The sequence below is a fragment of the Lontra canadensis genome, unplaced genomic scaffold, assembly GCF_010015895.1.
Source record: "Lontra canadensis isolate GAN:19392208 unplaced genomic scaffold, GSC_riverotter_1.0 scaffold216, whole genome shotgun sequence".
NCBI classification, from domain to species: domain Eukaryota; kingdom Metazoa; phylum Chordata; class Mammalia; order Carnivora; family Mustelidae; genus Lontra; species Lontra canadensis.
In genome coordinates, this window is record NW_022631210.1 from 232,523 (window position 1) to 243,352 (window position 10,830).

A 10,830-nucleotide genomic window follows, 5' to 3' on the forward strand; every position below is an offset into this window, starting at 1 on the left:
CCACCACCCATTTGATATGTCTCGTGTGTGTGTGTGTGTGTGTGTGTGTGTGTGTAGACACAAACACTTCTGTGTTTAAATGCTCTTTAGTACAGCTGAATATTGTAGTCCCAGTCCATCAGCTATAGTTACTAAGTTAGAAATATGACTTCATATCTTTTTGGATAAGTCTTCTTATTGATCTTTTTTTATTTTTATCTTTCACAGTTTTCTGGTGATCCTGACATGTTTATTTTACCAGAATAACTTTACAGTTAGTGGCTCCCCCAAAATAAAATTTGATTGGTAAAAAAAAAAAAATTGATTGATATTATCTTAAATTGATGGTAAGAACTGTGGAATTGTAATGCTTTCCAGAAACGTGATATGTTGCTTCATTTTTAAAAAGTTTTATGTCCTTCAATAAAGCTTTATGTATTTATGTCCTATATAATTTATGATAAATATATTCCTAGGACAGACATATAGGAAACAATACTGTGATTGAGAGCTCTTATTCGATGTGTTACCTATATGGCCATTTTTGCTGTATAGGGTAAGAATATATTTTCATAAATTAAGTTTAAATTGGCAGTTTACTGAAATATATTAATTGTGGAGATGTTCAGTTGGCCCTTTGAATTATTACTGGTAAGCAGTCATGTCAATTATAACATAATAATACGTTCTCCTTTTCAAAACTTATAAAATGGTTTCTGACTGCATGGGTTAATTAACACTTTCAGAACAGTCCTAAATAATAAAAGTGGCAATGGCATTCTCGTTTGTCATTTTAACCATAGTTAAACATTTAACTATGTTTGCTGCAGCAATTCTAAATTGCATTTTTAAAAGAATAAAAACTATTTAACTTTGTCTAATTCAACATTTCCCTAAGAAATACCTTTTTTTCTTTTAAACACACCTAATATATTTGGGCTATCGGTGTTCCTCAGATCGCCAAATTAGGAAATGGTGATTGATTATTTCAGTGCTATAGATGTTGGGTGTTTGAGATAATTACAAAGACAGAGTCTGCCATAATAAATTTAATAATTTTAATGACGTGGATGATTTTATAGGGAAATAAATGCCAGAATTAAGACACACAGGAAATGGCAATAAATCAATAGCCATAGGAAAAAGATGTTGTCTGAGGCCTGGCTCAGACAGTTTGGCAAGTAAATTTCTTTCAAAACAGCAGAGGGATGGAATTCTTTAACTACCCTTGCCAAGTGTTTAATCTATTTTTTACATTTGATCTTAACCAAAAAGCTGAGAAGCAATTTATCTATTTTTTAATACATTTTGTTTTCTCCCTGAATAGATCTAGTTCTTTAAACTATTCTTTCTTTCTAGTTCAATAATTTTTGTTTATAACATTTACTCTTTTTTAAATTTTTCAAAATTTTATTTATTTATTTGAGAGAAAGAGAATGAGGGGGAGAGAGTGACAGTATGAGAGGAGAGAGGTCAGCAGGAGAAGCAGACTCCCTGATGAGCAGGGAGCCCGATGTGGGACTCCAGGATCAGGACCCGAGCCGAAGGCAGTCACTTAACCAGCTGAGCCACCCAGGCACACTACTCTTTTTAAATTTTAATTGTTCTTTATCTCTTACATGTAATACTATCTTACAAGTTCTTTTTACAGATTTTGTTTTTGTTTTGGGTTTTCTTCATCTAATATTTATTGACAGTTTAGCTACTTATTCAATATTGAATCAAGAAAGATATAGCCTGACCTGGTGTCTCTTTCCCTTCAATAAAAGTGGAGCAATTCTTACATGATTTTACTGTTTACTTGGTTGTCACTCTTTCCTTAAGTTTATACTGGAGGGCTAGATAGTATAAGTGTACATTGCTGACTCTGATCTGGGAGGATGAGGTAATGGGGTCGGAAGTAGGGCCAGGGGCAATTCTAGCAGAAGTTCACCTCAAGACCTCTTTGTACGTTTGCTCTTTTGGCCTCTACTTCAGATACATGATATCATATATACTCTCACCATTTGTGTGGGGGCAGGGGAGTAGATGCACAGCATTGGAACAAGCCTTCCTGGTTCATTAAAGAGGACTCGTATCAAGTCCAGCCCACTATGTTTATTGAGAAACCATTATCAGAGATTGAGTTTGCCGTTTGAGGGGCTATCCTGCTCTAAAATAGCAACAAATGGAATAATTCCTGTCAGGGCCTAGCCTAGGGATTAGGGTTAGGGTATCAGGAGAGCCATTTGGCCTGTGTCTCATGTTCACAAAGGCTCTTAATTTAGAATTTTTACATTATCCTCAAATGAAGTGATTACTCTAGCCCCAGAGCCAGACTGACAATGATGGAAAATGTTCATCATACAGCTTAATCTACTAAATGTAGAAATTTTAAACTATGCAGCAATTTTGATATTCCTAATTTGGTGTTATTTTATTTTAAAAATATATTAGGGAACTTAAAGGAAAGTTAGTCAGATATCCCTCAGTTTATGAGGTTTTCATCCCAGCCTTTTCACTGCCTGCCCCTGCCTCCAGTTATTGCTCTTTTAAACTACATGGTATTAGTGGGTTTCTGTCAGGATTTTCTTGATTTGTTAGTATGTTACATAATTTCTATAGATTGGTGATATTCTTCAGTTTTGCCCCATCAGCATTATGTCTTAGAGAAATTCCTTCAGAGTTCTGCTGCTTTCATTATACAGGTTTTCTTCAGTGTTTTTTTTTTCCTCTATAGTCATTTTTGTTGATTTGTGGGACTAAGGGCAAGAATTTGGGACCTATTCTAATGCTACCATCTTCCCAGAAGTCTGTTAGTAGACTCTTCTAAGTCTAAAACAATTTTCTAAAAATAGAAAAGTACAATTTGGCAGACATAAGATAAGCAGCTTCATCAGATGGTATACATGCTTACCTAGGCTTTAGACACTTTGGTGAGATAAAAACCTTGGCAAAAGCTATTCTAAGCCAGCAAACTCAAAAGTGGGTAAGCTACCCTCAAATAAGAGTTTTTTGCCCCAATATACATGGGCAGCATTCATCAAATGAGTATGTATTAAGGTATATAGCTCTAGCTGTATTGAGGTATCTGAGCACAGATTTGGGCTTCCTAAGAGTACTTTCAAAATCCAACTTCATAACTTCTTGACCCAATGTGTAGATTAGCATATGTAAGATAATTTCAGAAAAGATTCTATAATTCATTATTAAACGAATGGTTGATAAATGAAAAAAAGAAAAAAATGATTAGTTGGCCCTGGTATGCATTTCACAAGATTGTCTTACCAGACTAAATTTCTCACACTGGGATAGCAATAATAGCTAATGTATTCATAGTAATGTTCAATTTTCATAACCCTATAAGGAAGCACTATTATTTAATCTAACCTAGTTTACAGTTAAAGAAAAAAGCTAAAACAATGTAAGTAATTTTACAGGGTCATACCACTATTAAATGACAGAGTAAAAATTTGAGCCTACTTCTGAGATTGCAGAATGTGCATGTAACCAGTTCACTATTCTGCTTTCTCCTGAGACTATTAAATTATACTGGCCTATTTATCATAGAGATATTATAATAAATTAAATACTAGCTTGCTGCCTGGGTGTTGCTGAGGAGACACATTAGCTGTTTTTAAATGAATACATCTCTGCTGCTATTCACTCTGGAGCAGGTTACATAAAAATGAATGTGAGAATCAACTGAGACATAGTCAATAATTAGAATTGAGTTTTGCCTTCCTGACTTTTGAATTGTGGCTAATATTTGAAACTGCCCTTTAATCCTTCTGTCCACAGTGGCCTAATACATATGGTATGTCTCCAAACTGGCAATCACATGGGCCACTTGTGCTTCAGCTGCTCTGGAGGATGCCTGTCTTTTATTGAGCTGCCTCCTGAGACCTCAGAAGGCAATAAACATTGTGTACCTCACCACAGCATTTGATAGTTTCTCAAAATGTCCTTGAGAATAAAATGGAGTAATCTGAGCTAGATGATAAAGACAGTAGATGGGTTAGAAATTTAAATTGATTGTTAACGTGTCAATGTAGACAAGAAGTTTCCAATTTCAGTTCTATCCCATTGATGTTATGTTTCAGTGACTATCATGAAAGCATAGAATAGCTTGCTCATCCTGCTGCAAATAGTATAGAATTAGTAGAATAAATGCAGTAGATGTTGTTAGCAATATCCTAAAACTCCTTCGTATGCTGAAGAAAAAAGCCAAATTTAGCAGGGTTAAATTGAATAAGATCAAATGTGAAGTCTTGTATCAAAAATTGAAATTACCAAAGGTAAATGATGATGTGGCCTAAAAATAGCATATGTGCCAAAGACTCAGTGGTTTCAATTTACCATGAGTTCAACATGCACCAACTATGTGAGAGGTTCTAGTGCACACACACACATACGTAATGAAATCTTGGGTTCCATTAATAGAGGCATGGTATCCAGAACAAAGAACTCCTTTGTAATATTTTATTCTGTATTTGATAGCTTATTTTGGGAGATTTCAGTCATTTCAGAATGCTACAATTAAAATGGACACAGACAATCTGGAAAGTGATCAAGATGGTTACTCATTTACAGACACACCACAGTTATTGAACAGGTTAAGAATGTTTTAGTCAAAGGACTGGGGTTTGTGGATACTTTCTTCAAATAATTGAAAACCTTGTCAGGAGAAGGGTAACATTTACTTATGTAGCTACAAAGGGCAGAGCAATTCAAATGTTAAAAGAATTCAGAATTTTGGCTTAGTGTTAGGAACTTTCTACCCATTCATTGAAAATACCCTCCTCTCTGGAACTGTTTAACTGAAGCCCTTTAACAAAAATGTTCGGGGCACCTGGGTGGCTCAGTCATTAAGCATCTGCCCTCGGCTCAGGTCATGATCCCAAGTTTTGCACTGGGTATTAAATTCAACTAATGAATCATTGGACATTATATCAAAAACTAATGATGTACTATACCTTGGCTAATTGAATTTAAATAAATTATAAATAAGTTTTTATTCAATACCAGCTAGTTAACATACACTGTTATGTTAGTTTCAGGTATACAATAGAGTTATTCAACAGTTCCATATATCACCCAATGCTCATCACAACAAGTGAACTCCTTAATTTCCATCACCAGCTTAACCCATTCCCCAACCCACTTCCCTTTTGGTAACCATCAGTTCTCTATAGTTCAGAATCTGTTTCTTGGTTTACCTCTCTGCCTCTCTTTTTCCCCCTTTGCTCCTTTGTTTTTTTTTTTTTTTTAAGATTTTATATATTTATTTAAGAGCAAGCACAAGCAGAGGGAGGGAAGGGCAGAGGGTGAAGGAGAAGCAGACTCCTCGCTGAGCAGGAAGCCAGCTAGGGGCTTGATTCTAGGACCCTGGTATCATGACCCAAGACAAAGGCAGATGCTTAACTAACCCCAGATACCCCTCATTTGTTTTGTTTCTTAAATTCCACATAGAAGTGGAATCATACGGTATTTGTCTTTCTCTGATGGACTTATTTTGCTTAGTATAATAACTCTCTAACTCTGTCCATGTCCTAGCAAATGGCAAGATTTCATTCTTTTTTATGACTGAGTAATATTCCATTTTGGTGTATGTGTAATCTTTTTTATCCATTCATCAGTCGGCAGACACTTGGGCCGTTTTCATAATTTGGCTATTGTCATAATGCGTCTATAAACATCTGGGTGCATGTATCCTTTTGAATTAATGTTTTTCTATTCTTTGGGTAAATACACACTACTGCAATTCCTGGATTTTAAAGCAGTTCTAGTTTTAAGTTTTTGAGGAACCTCGAAACTCTCTTCCATAGTGGCTGCACTAGTTTGCATTCCTAGCAACTGCAGGAGTGTTCCTTTTTCCCTACATGCTCAACGACCTATAGTTTCTTGTGTTGTTGACTTTAGTCATTCTGACAGGTGCAAGTTTACATCTCATTGTAGTTTTGATTTGCATTTCCCTGTTGGTAACAGATGATGAGTATCTTTTCATGTGTCTCTTGGCCATCTGTACGTCTTTGGAGAAATCTTTGTTCTTGTTTTCTGCCCATTTTTTTACTTAGCTTCTTGGTTTTTAAGGTATTGAGTTTTGTAAATTCTTTATATATTTTTGGATAGTAGCCCTTTATTGGATACATCATTTGCAAATATCTTCTCCCATTTTGTAGGTTGCCTTTTAGTATTGTTGAACTGTGCAGAAGCTTTTTACTTTGTTAAGTCCCAACAGTTTATTTTTGCTTTTGTTTTCCTTGCCTCAGGAAACATCTTTAGAAAAAAGTTGCTATGGCTAATGTCAAAGAAGTTACTGCCTGTGTTCTCTTCTAGTATTTGTATGTTTTCAGGTCTCATCATTAGGTATCCATTCCATTTTTAATTTATTTTTGTTTATGTTGTAAGAAAGTGGTCCAGATTCATTGTTTTGCATATAGCTGATCAGTTTTCCCAACACCATTTGTTGAAAAGACAGCCTTTTTCCCATTGGATATTTTTTCCAGCTTTGTCAAAGGTTAATTGAACATATAGTTATGGGTTGATTTCTGGGTTTTCTGTTCTGTTCCATTGACCTGTGTGTCTATTTCTGTGCCAGTACCATACTATTTTGATTACTACAGCTTTGTAATATAGCTTGAAGTCTGGAATGGTGATGCCTCCAACTTTGCTTTTCTTTTTCAAGATTTCTTTTACTATTTGTTGACTCCAAAAAACTTTTGACAATTTCCTTACTTTGTGACACCACAAAGTGCTTCCAGTCCATTTGTATATTTCTTGGCTCTCTTTTCCTGGGGACCATGGTTCCACTAACTGGAGAATGGTATTAGAAACCAAGACCTGGGTCCTAGATATGCTTTTATCCCCTGGGACTATATTGCTTCTGGTCCCTCTCAGCTGACAGAGCAAGGAAAATATGTGTGCATATTAATCTATGTATCTATCTATATATCTATAAGTATTTTTTATATATATAATCATCGGTATCTAAATTAAGCTAAACATGAGATCTTGGTGATGTCTCCAATTCTAATCCATTACGCAAAGGACCATTGTAATCCATGTTTTTTTTTTAAAGATTTTTATTTATTTATTTGACAGACAGAGATTTCAAGTAGGCAGAGGAGATAGGCAGAGAGAAAGGAGGAAGCAGGCTCCCCATCGAGCAGAGAGCCTGATGTGGGGCTCCATCCCAGGACCCTGGGACCATGACCTGAGCCGAAGGCGGAGGCTTTAATCCACTGAGCCACCCAGGTGCCCCATAATCCATGTTTTGATAATTCAAGTCCCCTTGCCTTATTTATCTATAATATCCCACTACAAGAGTGAAAAACCTGGCTCCCATTACCTGCCATCCATTTACTCAATTGTTAAATTCCAGCATATGTGTATAGCAGTGTCTGAATTGTTAACCCCTACCACTGTAGGAAACAACATTATCAACTGAAGTACAGTGCTTTATATGGTTTATTTTGCTTTTAATCTTAGGGACTCTATTCACTTCTAAAGTTATTTAAGTCAGCACCATTTTCCCCATACCCTTCAGTGAAGTTGTTTCATACATTTATAATGTAGTTATATTGTTTGTCATATTTACATTCCATCCTGGCATCCCCTAACTTACTAAATAATTATTTTAAGTTGCTTACATTAAGATGTACCATTACAATAAAATTAGAATGGCTTTATAGTCCTAAAATATTTTCTGTGCTTTACCTATTCAAACCTCTAAACCCTGGTAACCACTGAACATTTTGTCATCACTGTAGTCATATAATTGACAGTACATACCATTTTCAGAGTGGCTTCTTTCATGTGGCAATTTACATTCAAGATATGTTGATGACATTTTCTGGCTTTTGAAACCTCATTTCTTTTAATCACTGAATAACATTTCATTGTATTAGTATACCACAGTTTATCCATTTACTTATTGAAGGACATACTGGTTGCTTCTAGCTGGCGATTATGAATAAATTTGCTATAAATATTCATGTGCACATATTCTTTTTGATTTTGTCCCTCATTTTCCAAATTCATACTTACCCTTTAGCCTTAAAAAATAATTATTATAAAAGGGGGTGCCTAGGTGGCTCAGTGGGTTAAAACCTCTGCCTTTGTTTGGGTCATGATCCCAGGGTCCTGGGATCGAGCCCCATGTCGGGCTCTCTGCTCAGCAGGGAGCCTGCTTCCCTTCCTCTCTCTCTCTCTGCCTGCCTCTCTGCCTACTTGTGATCTCTGTCTGTCAAATAAATAAATAACATCTTTTAAAAAAACATAATTATTATAAAAGGAACATATACTTATAAAATAAACTTAAAATGAAAAATATAATGAAGAAAATAAGAAAAATCCCTCATAGCCACAGATAGCCAATAGAATCTTACTGCTTTACCCAGGTTTATATATTTTTAGTATATGCAATTTTTAAACTTGATATACTATAGATATAGTTTTGCTTAATCTTTTTCTTTATAAACATTTACTTATTTATTTGACAGAGAGGGAGAGAGACAAGCAGGGGGACTGGCAGGGAGAGGGAGAAGCAGACTCTGCACAGATCAGAGGGAGCCTGATGGTGGGACTTAATCCCAGGACCCTGGGATCATGATATGAGCTGAAGGCAGTTGCTTAACCAACTGAGCCACCCAGGTGCCCTGTTGAATCTTTTATTTATTTTTTTAAGATTTTATTTATTTATTTGACAGAGAGAGACAGTGAGAGGGAATAAAAACAGGGGGAGTGGGAGAGGGAGAAGTAGGCTTCCCACTGAGCAAGGGAGCCTGAGGCAGGGCTTGATCTCAGAACCCTGAGATCATGACCTGAGCCAAAGGCAGCTGCTTAATGACTAAGCCACCTAGGCACCTCACTGTTGAATCTTTTAAATGAACTTTTTGTTACATTTTTGTTTCATTCCCAGATTTTCACTTTAACATTTTAGAAGTGGCATACATTTCTTTATTTTTTAATCTACTAGTACATTTTGTTTGTTTGTTTATTTATATTTAAATTCGATTACCCAACATAATAATAATATTTTTTTTTCTTACTATGTTCAGTCAGCTGCTGTATAGTATGTCATTGGTTTCTGATGTCATGTTCAGTGATTCATTAGTTGTGTATAACACCCGGTGCTCATCACATCATGTACCCTCCTTAATGTCCATCACCCATATATAGCATCCACCCACCCACCTCCCTTCAACAACCCTCAGTTTGTTTCCCACAGTCAAGTCTCATGGTTTGTCTCCCACTCTGACTTCTTCCCATTCAGTTTTCCCTCCCTTCCACTATGATCCTCTGCACTATTTCTTATATTCCACATATGAGTGGAACAATATCATAATTGCCTTTCTCTGATTTATTTATTTCATTTAGCTTAATCCCCTCCAGTTCCACCACCATTCCAGTGTAAATGGTAGGTATTCATCCTTTCTGACAGCTGAGTAATTTTCCATTTTATGTATGAGCCACATCTTCTTTATCCATTCATCTGTTGAAGGAATCTCAGCTCCTACAATACTTTGGCTATTGTGGACATTGCTGCTATGAACATTTGGGGGTGTGTGCCCCTTATTTTCACTACTTCTGTATCTTTGGGGTAAATACCTAATAGTGCAATTACTGGGTCATAAGCTAGTTCTATTTTTAATGTCTTCAGGAACCTCCACACTGTTTTTCCAGAGTGGCTGTACCAGCTTGCATTCCCACAAAAAATGTAGTAGGGTTCCCCATTCTCCACATCCTTGCTAACATTTGTTGTTACCTGTCTTGTTAATTTTTGCCGTTCTAACTAGTGTAAGGTTGGTATCTGATGGGGTTTTGATTTGTATCTCCCTGATGATAAGTGATGTGGAGAACTTTTTCTTGCATCTGTTGATCATCTGTACGTCTTCTTTGGAGAAGTGTCTGTTCACATCTTCTGCCCATTTCTTTACTGGATTGTGTGTGTGTGTGTTGAGTTTCATAGGTTCTTTATAGATCTTGGATGTTAGCCCTTTATCTGGTATGTCATTTTCCAATATCTTTCCCAATTCTGTAAACTGCCTTTAAGTTTTTTTAAAATTTTTTAAATTTATTTTCAGCGTAACAGTATTCATTGTTTTTGCGCCACACCCAGTGCTCCATGCAATCCGTGCCCTCTCCAATACCCATCACCTGGTTCCCCCAACCTCCCAACCCCCGCCCCTTCAAAACCCTCAGATTGTTTTTCAGAGTTCATAGTCTCTCATGGTTCACCTCCCCTTCCAATTTCCCCCAACTCCCTTCTCCTCTCTAACTCCCCTTGTCCTCCATGCTATTTGTTATGCTCCACAAATAAGTGAAACCATATGATAATTGACTCTCTCTGCTTGACTTATTTCACTCAGCATAATCTCTTCCAGCCTTTAAGTTTTGTTGACTGTTGACTGTTTCCCTTGCCCTGCAGAAGTTTTTATCTTCATGAGGTCCCAAAAATTCATTTTTGTTTTTGTCTCTCTTGCCTTTAGAGATTTATCTTGCAAGAATTTCTTGCAACCTAGGTCAAAGATGTTGCTGCCTGTGTTCTCCTCTAGGATACTGATGGATTACTGTCTCACATTGAGGTCTTTCATCGATTTTTTTCTTTGTATCTGGTATAAGAGAATGGTCCAGTTTCTTTCTTCTGCATGTGGTTGTCCAGTTTTCCCAGCACCATTAATTGAAGAGACTGTCTTTTAGCCATTGGATATTCTTTCCTGGTTTGTTGAAGATTAGTTGACCATAGAGTTGGGGGGCCATAACTGGACTCTCTACTCTGTTCCATTGATCTATGTGTCTGTTTTTGTGCGAGTACCATACTGTCTTGATGATTATAGCTTTGTAATAGAGCATTATGATGCCCCCAGC